The sequence below is a fragment of the Suncus etruscus genome, chromosome 5 (genome assembly GCF_024139225.1).
Source record: "Suncus etruscus isolate mSunEtr1 chromosome 5, mSunEtr1.pri.cur, whole genome shotgun sequence".
Classification (NCBI taxonomy): Eukaryota; Metazoa; Chordata; class Mammalia; order Eulipotyphla; family Soricidae; genus Suncus; species Suncus etruscus.
In genome coordinates this window covers 59,117,809-59,129,761 of record NC_064852.1, presented here as the reverse complement: position 1 = coordinate 59,129,761, position 11,953 = coordinate 59,117,809, and the positions used below count along the sequence as shown (strand labels likewise).

Genomic DNA, 11,953 nt, shown 5'->3' with positions numbered 1-11,953 from the left:
CTGTATATTTAATTCTTTTCACTGCAAAAGATATGTTCACATTTAATCAAATATATTTCAATAGGCACTGTAGATTTACTATAATAAATTATGTGCAAGTATTTAAATTACAAAGATGTTTAATCATGCAATTTGACAGCCAGAGCAAAATATATATTTTAGTTAATATTTTTTTTAATTTTTAGTTAATCTGACTAATGATTTTATAAGTGAAGTTTATATAAATTTTCGATTTCTATATTAAGAAGTATATTCCTTTCTTTTTTTGTAAATCTATTTTTCTCATTTCTTATGGATATGTCATTAAATGTAAAGACTATCAAATTTAATATGCATTTTAATTAAAGGATAAAACCGTATGAAGATTACATAGGTAATATTATTTATATTAATACCATTTGTTCCATTATCTTATCTTTTTGTTAGATATTGTGGGTTATGTAACATTAATAGAAATAAAGAAGTGAACTTTTACATTCCTCTAGTCTATTTTCTCTAAGATGTGAAAAAAATTGCATCCACTACAGTGTTAGTAGTACATAATATCCTTTTACATACAATTCACCACCAATTCAATATAATCAGCTAGTATATAATGAGAACCTACTTTATGGAATCTTTGAGATTCTTTGGGAGCCATATATGGAAGTAAGAAGTATAGATTTTAGACACTGGCAAATGCTCTCAAGGAAATTAACAGGGTGATATGAAAAGAAGTAACATAGCAGCCTCATTTAAAAAGCTAGTCACAGAAGTTATCCTTGAGGAGTTGATGTTGCTTAAAGAATTTAGCCAAGAATTTCAAGAGCTTAGGTAGAACATTCTAAACAAAAGAATAGAAAAGGGCAAAAAGCCTGAGTCAACAAGGTGTGGGAGAGTAATTAGAGAACATGAAAGAAAACAATATAAGAAGAAATAAGTAGATACAAAGGGAGGCCAAGTTGGGGGTGGAGATGGCAATAGAACAAGTTAGGATTATTAAAGTTTATTGGGTTCAAAAAGCAGTGTAAGTTTTATTCCAATGTCAATTAAATACACTGCATTTCTTTCTTTTTTTTTCATTATATTTACTCATTAAGGAGATATAAGCAGGAAGTGAAATAACATCATTTTAATTAAAAATTCTCTTGTGTGTGTCCTGGAGCATGATTTGAACTAGAGCAGGGTTCAGACATGGAGGGGTTGTAATATATATTAGAATTACTGTCACTGCCATTTTAAATTTATTTTCAAAGTGAATATCATGGCTTCCAAAGATTATGATATGGCAGTTGGGAGAAGAGGACAATATGTTACTGAGTTGGCAATGAACAATGATGTCTGATAACCCTTGCTACACCCCATTCAGTCCTTCTATACAAACCTGCGTATTTTCTCTTTTAACTTTATATTCATAATTGGTAGAAAAATATATAGGACAACACAGAAGTTCAATTAATACTAAATTGTGATTATTGAAAATCCAGTAATATTATCATTACAATTAAGTATTTTATACTAAAAGCAGGAGAGATGCCACAGATGCCACATGAGAAAAGAGAGAGAGAGAGAAAGAGAGAGAGAGAGAGAGAGAGCGAGCGCTACAGGCCAATATCCTTGATGAACACATCTACAAATACCCTCAACAAAATACTAGCAAACAAAATCCAATGGCTTATCAAGAAGGACACACATTATGAATAAGTAGGATTCATTTCAGAGATGCAAAGATGGTTTAAACATATGCAAGTCGATCAATATCATACACCATATCAAAAAAAAAAGAAAAAAGAAAAATTGTATGATTATTTAACAATGTCCAACACCCTTTTATGATAAAAATTCTCAACAATGTGGGAATAGAAGGAACGTTTATCTGTATGGTCAAGGCCATTTACCACAAGCCCAAGGCAAATATTATAATCAATAGGGAAAAAGTAAAGCCTTTACTCTAAGATCTGACACAGGACAAGCTGCCCCTTCAAAACACTTCTATTCAACGGAGTACTGCAAATACCTGGCAAAGCATTCAGGAAAAAAAAAAAAAAAGAATTCAAGCGCTCACTGTTTTCAAATGACATGACACTTTATTTTTGAAAATCATAAGGACTCTACCAAAAAATCTTCTAGAAGCAATAGATTTGTATAGTAAAATGGCAGGCTAAAAAATAACATGTTATAGTTCAAGGCTTTTTATATAAAAATAATGGAAAAGAAGAAATAGACATTAAAAATGCAATCAGATGCACAATTGTGCGTCAGAAATTCAAGTAGTTTGGCGTCAACTACGGAAGTGAAAAACCTAAAAAATGGTTCAAGAAAGAAGAGGACAAAAGGAAATAGAGACATATACCTGCTCATGGTTTCAAAGGATTAACATCATTAAAATGGGAGTACTTTCCAAAACATTGTATATATTTAAAAAAATTCTTATGAGCATACCCATGAATTTTTCAAAGAAGTAAACAAACAATCCTGAAATTTAGTTGGAACAATATATGCCCATCTATAGTCAAAGCAGTCTTTAAAAAAAAGATGAGATGTATCACTTTCTTTCACTTTTAAATTGTACTATAAAGCAAAAGTTATTAAAGCAACATGGTATTAAAATAAAGACAGACCCTCAGATCAGTGGAATATGAGTATTCAAAGACTGACTCTAGTCATGCAATCACTAAATATTTGATAAAGGGGCAAGAAATACAAAATGGAGCAAGGTAATCCTCTTCAATAATTGGTGTTGTGATAACTGGTCAACTACATAGAATAAAAACCATGAACTCTTACCTCTCCATAACAACTTGCACAAAGGTCAAATCAAAATGGATTAAAGATTTTGATATCAGACCTGAAATCATAAGGTGCATAAAGGAAAACATAGGCATAACACTCTAAGACATTGAAAGTAAAGGCATTTTTAAGGAGGAAACACCAGTGTCCAAACAAGTGGAAGCAAATATAAACAAATGGGACTACATTAAACTGAGAAGCATCTGCACTCCAAAGAAAACAGTGATAGGATACAAAACTATACACCAAATGGGAGAAACTTTTCACCCAATATTCACTACATAAGGAGTGTGGGACATAGGGATAAAGTATTAAGATATACCAAGCACTGATTGAGCTTTACAAGAAAAAAAAATCTAAACCCATCCAAAACTGGGGAGGAGAAGTGAACTGAAACTTCCTCAAAGAGGAGACAAATGGCCAAAAGGAAAATGAAAAATGCTCATCACTAGTCATCAGGAAGTTGCAAATCAAAACAACTTTGAGATATCATCTCCCATGACAGAGATTAGCACACATCACAAAGCAAAGAAAACAAACAAACAAGAACAACCAGTGCTAGCATGGATTCATGAAGAAAGGGACTCTCATTCATTGTTGGTGGGATGCCAAGTAGTCCAGCCTTTCTGTAAAACAATATGGTTTTCCTCAATAAAACCTGATAATTGAGCTTTCATATGATCCAGCAATACTAATTCTAGGGATAACTCTAGGAGCACAAAAACATAATACAAAAAGTGCAATATACATTCCCATGTTCATAGAAGCACTATTTACAATAAATTTACAAAATCTGAAAACAATCCATGTGACGTACTACAGCTAAGTAGCTAAAGAAACTGTAGTAATTTGGGCTGGAGTGGTGGCACAGCAGTAGGGTATTTGCCTTGCATGCAGCTGACCTAGGACAGACTAGGTTCGATCCCCCAGCGTCCCATATGGTCCCCCAATCCAGGAGCAATTTCTGAACACATAGCCTGGAGTAATCCCTGAGCGTCACCTGGTTTGGCCCAAGAACTACAACTAAAAAACAAACAAAAATCCTTTGATAAATCTACACAATGGAATACTGTGCAACTGTTAGGAAAAAATGAAATCGTGAAATTTGTTTATACATGGTTAGACATGAAGATTTTTATGCTAAGTGAAATAAGTCGAAGAGAGAAGGATAGACATAGATTAATTTCAATAATTTGTAGACCATGGTGTAAAATAATAAAATAGTATGGTAATATCAGAAGCAGTAGAGACAAGAGTCAGGACGACGAGTCTATTTTAGGAAACTTGCCTCAAAAAGCAGTGAGTGCAGGTGGAATAAATGTGTTTATTATGACAATGATAGTTGTAAGTGATCACTCTAGAGAAGAACTGGCTGCTAAAAGATGATAAAGTAAAATGTATGACATCCTTTCATTAACAATAGTGCAATTCACAGTATCAAAAACATAAAGAGAGAGATTGCTACTGGCATTAGCATTGTTTGTAACATCACTGACCAACAGAAATTTGGGCATTACCTTTGCATACATATTTTATCAATAATTAAAACATTATGTGGTTCATACTGCATTTTTGTTCCCCAAAGCTTATTTTGGCAAGATTACTACAAGTGATGGTAGCAGAATAGTGGTCTGAATATAGCCTATGAGACTACATTGTTTGACTTAAAATTTTAATTTAATTCTTTTATTTATGTGGTATTTCTTCTTTTTAAATATCTTTATTTAAGCACCTTGATACATACATGATTGTAGGTGGTTTCAGTCATATAAAGAACACCCCCTGCACCAGTGCAACATACCCATCACCAATTTAATTCTTTAACGGCCATATAACTTTCAGTAAATTATCTAACTTCTGTGGACTATTTCTTTAACTCTTAGGAAATAATAATAAATCATCGCTAAAATTGATATTGGAATTGAAGGATTTAATGTGAGCAAAGCCATTTTAAACATGCATAGTTGCTACTAAATATTTATGTGTTTTCTTTTTTTAACATTATTTTTCTCTTTCTTCACTCTTTTTAGTAATACTGTGTACTGGGCAGATCCCTGCCCAATAGTAAAATTCATTGACAGCACTCAATTTTATATAACCAATGAAAGCCTTTAACCATGTGTAAAAACTAAAATGACCTTAGGGGAATGCAATTTATATTATAATGGTTAATGGAACCAATTATATCAGCATAAAAACTCTCAAATATAAAATTGTATTCACCAGCAAAAATGCCCTATATTTTAACAAAATGTTCGTTTGCCAAAAGTTTATAAGCCAAGGTTTAAAAATTCAACAGTTAGTCTTAAATTTTATGATTTGTTATTCAATAGTTACTGATGAGGTAATTCAGAAGCAAGAAGACCTTTTTATGCTATGGCATTTGATAATTAACCAGTGATAAACATAAAGAATCTAGAAGACATGTCAAGAAATGTAACTAGATGATCTTTATAGGGAAATTTTGAAATAGATATATCTCTTTAATGAATCTATTATAAAACATACAAAATCAATAAATATATATGAGGAATATGTATGATATATTTTTATCATTACTATTTAATGCTTTTTATCCTGATATTAGTAGTATTTCTAAGAAAATAGATTATATCCAGCTTAACAATGTCCCTGAAGGGCATGCATATTTGGGGGCCAGAGCAGTGGCACAAGCAGTAAGGCATCTGCCTAGTACTCACTAGCCTAGGACAGACCGCGTTTCAATCCCCCAGCATCCCATATGGTCCCGCAAACCAGGAGCGGTTACTGAGTACCGGGAGTAACCCATGAGCATCACTGGGTGTGACCCAAAAACCAAAATAAAAAAAGTCATTGAAGGATAGTTAACTTATTGAAATAATATTTTACCAGATGATAATATAAAAGGTCAACTTAGAAACAATTGCAATTTTGAAATAAAAATGATGTTAATTTTTTACTTTTCATTAACAATTGATTTTAAAATAAAGCTCTATGCATTGCAATTATATATTGTTTATTTGTGATTACCTTTCCCACTATGATAATGAAAGACAAAGATCAATAGAAGAGGAAAGTTATAAAGTGTTTATCATAACTTGCTGTATCTGCCATTTTTTAAGTTTTCAGATGATTATAAAACTTATATTGACAAGGAAAACTTGAAAGCACCGCAATAAAGTAGCATACATGGTTGAAATAAAGCAGCATAAAATGCTAATTATCTACTATGATACGCATTAATCTATTTTATGCATAATGCTTAAAGATAACACAATGATTCAAATTACTAAGTTATTTGAATTACTCTATGAATAATATTGCTTTCTAATAATACTGTACTTTATTATTTCTCCCAGGAAACTATGGAAAATTTTTATGATTATGCATATATTAATTAAGCTTCATGGTTTTGTTGTTTAACTTCAGACAAAAGTGTGACACCAAATTTATATAAAATTAGGGCTGGAGACATTTTGCATCAGTTTATATGTTTGGCTAGGACCCAATGTATAGGTTGGATTCTAAATGCACAAAATCTTTCTTTGCGTTAAACATGGCATATGATCTCCAGTGTGCTACCAGGAAAATTCTCTATGAACAGGCTAGACACAGAAGGGACCACTTGTACTGGCAGCCCGGGAGGCAAAGGAAGGGCGATATGGATGCAGGCTGGGAAAAGGGGTGAAGGGAGTACGACATTGGTGGTGGGAATGCCCATGATTCACTGTCACAATGTATCTGAAATACTACTGTGAATTATTTGTAAACCACTTTGGTCAAATTAAAAATTATGAATATGTACCACAGTTTCTTTAGCCATTCATTTGTTGAAGGGTATTTTGGATGTTTCCAGAGTCTTGTTATGGCAAATAGTGCTGAAATGAATATAAGTGTAAGGAAGGGATTTTTGTATTGTATTTTTGTGTTCCTAGGGTATATTCCTAGGAGTGGTATAGCTGGGTCATATGGAAGCTTGATTTCCAGTTTTTGGAGGAATCTCCATATTGCTTTCCATAAAGGTTGAACTAGACGGCAGATGAATGGCTAAAGAAACTGTGGTACATATACACAATGGAATATTATGCAGCTGTCAGGAGACATAAAGTCATGAAATTTTCCTATACATGGATGTACATGGACTCTATTATGCTGAGTGAAATAAGTCAGAGAGAAAGAGAAAGAAGCAGAATGGTCTCACTCATCTATGGTTTTAAGAAAAATGAAAGACATTCTTGCAATAATTTTCAGACACAAAAGAGAAAAGAGCTGGAAGTTACAGCTCACCTCATGAAGCTCACCGCAAACAGGGGTGAGTTTAGCTAGAGAAATAACTACATTTTGAACTATCCAAATAATAAGAATGTATGAGGGAAATAGAAAGCCTGTCTAGAATACAGGCGGGGGTTGGGTGGGGAGGAGGGAGATTTGGGACACTGGTGATGGGAATGTTGCACTGGTGATGGGTGGTGTTCTCTACATGACTGAAACCCAAATACAATAATATATGTAATAAAGTTGGTTAAATAAAAAAGATAAAAATTATTAATAAAAAATTAAAAAATATAAAAAAGAACAAATCTAGGCATAAGTCCAAAACATCAATTAGTGTGACCCAAAAAATGCAAAGGCGAAAGAAAAAGTTTCTTTTGAAGTCAGAATAGTAGTATATGTGTAAAGTTCTTGACTTATGTGCTAGGGACCTAGGTTTTATATCGACCCTTGCATATGGTCCATCACAGGTACTTAAAAAGGATTCCTGAGACAGCCACAGTAAGTTCTCACTTTCAGGTTTAGTGCAAAAATCAAAATAAAAAACATTTTTAAATGATTTTTATAAGTTATTATGTTATGTTATGATATAATCTGTTGTGTTACATTATTATATTATATTTATTATATTATTATATCTAGTATCACTAAATTATGGAATTAATATATTGTTGATATTAAGTTTCATTAGCAAGTGTAGAAATAATGAATGCTAGTTGTAAAGATAAAAGTGAAAAATAGAAATGTGTAAGTTTCTTTCGAAATACCTAGTTGGAAATTCCAGTGGTTATCTGACACACAGTATTAAAGATTATTTACTTTGGGGGCCAGAGTGATGCACTAGGGGTAAGGCGTCAACAAATATGGCTCCCTCCAAAAAAATATAATTGTATTTTGCTTAAAATATGTAGGTATTTTAATGACTTAAAAAATAAAGAACAATATTAACCGAATTTTTGTTTTCCAATTTATTTTTAGTACAGATCACTTTCTTATTTTTAATTATTGGTGAATATCTGCTTTATTGATCGCACATAAATTATTTTCCTACGAATGGACACTAATTTGTTTGCAATACTTTACATATACATACAAAGTTCCAGATTTTATGCCCACAGACATGCTTAACAATAAGTTGAACATCTATTAAACTAATTTTTAGAAGTAAAATTAATCAGTTAATGAAACTGCTAAACATCTAAATTTTTGAGAAACACAATCAAATGTGTCTTTGAAGTTAGTAAGTCAATTCACTCTACAATCAATAGTATTGTCTTCTACTCTTTGACACCTGATGTCATTAATCTTTTTTGTTGTTGTTGTTTGTTTTTGGGCCACAGGTGGTGATGCTCAGGGGTTACTCCTGGCTATGCACTCAGAAATCGCTCCTGGCTTGGGGGTCTATATGGGACACCAGCAATCAAAATGAGGTCCATCCTGGGTCAGCCCTGTGCAAGGCAAATACCCTACTGCTGTGCTATTGCTCTGGCCCCAATGTCATTAATCTTTACATTTTGTCAATCTAATTTATTATAAATCACTGTGCCATCATTGTTAAAAACGTTCATATGTTTAAGACTATGCTGGATTTTCACCACTTGAAATCTCTTTAAGGTATTTCCTATTTTTATTTTATGTTTCATTTCTTTGTATTTTTGTTGCTTTCTAATTCTAAAAACTCTATAAGTTTTGATTTCTTTATTATTTTGTATAAGTTAAATTTTTGAGCATTTGTTTATGCAAGAGCCATATATCTATCACGTAGCTATTAATTAGCACCAATTTAGGATATAGAAGATGTATGATAAGTTATTTATATGTTATTAGAAAAATAGATTTGTTACATTAATTATTAAAATACAAAGTCATATTCATAGTTTCATATATGCCTTTATAATGTGACCCTTTCCACTTGCTTTTGTACATGATTTATTACTGGACATAAAGAAATAAAATGATTCACAAAGGCCCAGGTACATTCACATCACTATCCTTAGAACAATAGTTGAGTAACAATGAAACATGATGTAAGAGAAGGGAATAAAGTTATTTCAAAAAAAGACTAAGAGATTATCCTTCTCAGAGATAATTAATGGAGATAACACACTCACACAAAATCGTTAGGTTATGCACTTGTGATTATAAATTCAGAATAAATTTTATTTGGAAGAAATCAATGGATATTTAATAGAGAATGAAAAAATTAATGTGATTAACAATGTTAACTGTATTTTAAGTAAAATATTTTAAAATGTGCAGCTTATGTAATTAAAATGATGTCTGATGATTTTTAAAGTATTTTATACTAATTAACCAACATATTTATTAATGTAATAAATAAATTTTCATCAGTTATTTTTCAAAGTAATTCATTTGTACATGCTGCATTACTTTAAATAGTCCTTGAATAAACCTAATGATCCATTCGAGGGCTTAACTTCTCAATCTATGAGACGACATACTGATGATATTTATATGCACTGATGATATTTATATACATTACAGACAGTAGTTACCACCAATATAAAATACCTTTATACAAGTAGTTATGAAAATGAAATAAGTACAAATCCAGTTTGAATAAGGAAAACAAACAAAATAACTTCAAGCAATAGTATTAATGTACACGATTGAAAACAAAACAAAAAGAAATAAAGGTGTTTAACATCAAATATGGTGGAAGTGATGAGATCTGTCATATAATTAATTTGAGGGGTTGGGTCACACCTGGCAACTCTTAGGGGTTACTACACTCAGAAATAGCTCCTGGCATGCTCAGGGAATTATATGGGATGCCAGGATTTGAACCACCGTCCTTCTGCTTGCAAAGCAAACGCCCTACTTCCATATTATCGCTCCAGCCTCTTAGTTTTTTAATTCTAAATAAACTATTCAAAATAGTTGTTGAAATAACTATTCAAAATATTCAACTCTTAGCCAGCTCAGTTTTCACTTCCACCCCTACACCAAGAAAGAAATTCTAAGTTTTTCTCAAAATCTTAAATGAATATCTAAATAATTAAAAAATACAAATAGAAAAATAGAGATATGTTTGATCTACAGCACCTCATGCCCATATAGTTGTTTCAATCATGATAGCTAAATGCAGATCCTGGAGTAAACCCTGAGCACAGCTATGTTTGGTTCAAAAATAATTAAATAGATAGTCAGGGGTTAAAGGACTGACTCATGTTCTTGAGGCAGCTGCTTTGCAGGCTTCTGTACTGCCTTCGAGCACCAAAACCTGCCGAGGGGCAGCTTTGTTGCTCAAACTTCTTTGTACCACATATGTAAGAACACCATAATTAAAAATATATGAGCACTAGATCCAAGAATATGATCCCTAGTGAGCACTACAGTCATATCTGCAAGCATCAAAAATAAATGTTTGCACTCTTTGCAAGAACATGTGCAAGCACAGAAACTGATGTGTAAAACACTCCAGTCATTGAAACAGGAATGAAAGGAAGGGTAGAAGAAAAATGAATAAATGAACAAAGTTTCCTAGCACAAAATAAAAATCCAACAAAGAACAGCGTCTGATTAAACTTAGATAAACTGTGTGACGAAAATAAATTGAACGATTTATTCTTCAAGAAAGAAAAAACTTTGAAAACCTAAAACCTCTTCTCCCATAAAGCCTTAAGGAATATAATCAGCATAGTATTTCTCAATAGTCACAGTCCATTTAGTATGAACCTGTAACGAATAAACATCTAGTCCTACCATTGGATAAACTCTAGAATCTTTCTTCATTATAATATTAGATACATTTATCTTTTAGTCTTTAATTATAGTGGAAGGATGTATGCCATTGGTTTCTGATAGTAATTATAGTCCTGAGAAGGATGACTAATGATAAAACAGGCTTTGTGGAAGTAGCATGTGACTATCTTTAAGTGTAATTACCTACTGCACCATGCATCCCACTATCAGTAAGGATTCTTGTTTGATGAGAAAATAAGTTTTGTTGCTTTTTTATACTGTTTTAATAGGATGCCAAATGCTCTTTCTCTTATGCAATAATTTAAAAAGAACATATTTGTGTTTGACTCTATTTATAAAATACTTGACTATGATTATCATTGTTGTAGATTTTTCAAAACTGGACCAAAAATTGAAATTTAGAGGTATTTTAATCATATTTTATTCTAACTTCTAATTAAATAGGTAAAATTGAGTTTAGTGTAGACAACTATTTCTATGTAAACTTGTACTTGTTAGGAAGTTGCATTAGAATATTTAAACTGATAGATCTCCAGGATGATAATAGAAAATGCAGGCCAAGGAGTGATTAACAATTAGAATCATTATGATTGCCATCTAATCAATTCTATTTTAAATATAATTTGATAAAACTGTGTATAAATTATGAAAAACCAGTGTAATCATAATAATATGACTTGATTTTTAGCTAAGCTACTAAAACTAATTATAGCAAGATCTATCTTGATTAAACAGACAATTTAGTCAAAAAATACCTAATATTTGACTACTAAAATTATTAATCACAAAAGGGAATGAACAAAACTAGATTATATCAATTTGGAAAACATTTATATATTTTTAAATTAAAAATAGACTCAGTTGTGCTTGCTTTGGCAGCACATATACTAAAATTGGAAAGATACAGAAATTATCCTGGCCCCTGTGCAAGGATGACATGAGAATTCGTGAAGCATTCCATATTTTAAAAAAATAGAATCAGTTGAAAATATTTCTTAAAGTTTAAATAAAATTAAAAAGAGAATCTCAGAAACAAATATAAGATATTAGTTGCTTATTTCCTATAATAATGAAATATATCACTCGCCATTTCCGGCTGGGGAAGGTGGCAGGCAGGCTGTCTGACAGACAATATGATGCTATATGTTGAAAACCATAAAGAGTCCACAGTAAAACTCTTAGAAACAATTAACCAATAAAACAAAGT

The 11,953-nt window shown here is 31.7% G+C and overlaps 1 non-coding gene across 1 annotated transcript; it reads left to right on the top strand.

Annotated features, from left to right (window-relative positions):
• The first annotated feature begins 11,609 nt into the window (after positions 1-11,609).
• Positions 11,610-11,713, top strand: LOC126009804 (U6 spliceosomal RNA). Its single transcript, XR_007496003.1, has one exon. It is a non-coding gene; the product is annotated as a U6 spliceosomal RNA (small nuclear RNA).
• The last annotated feature ends 240 nt before the right edge of the window (positions 11,714-11,953 follow it).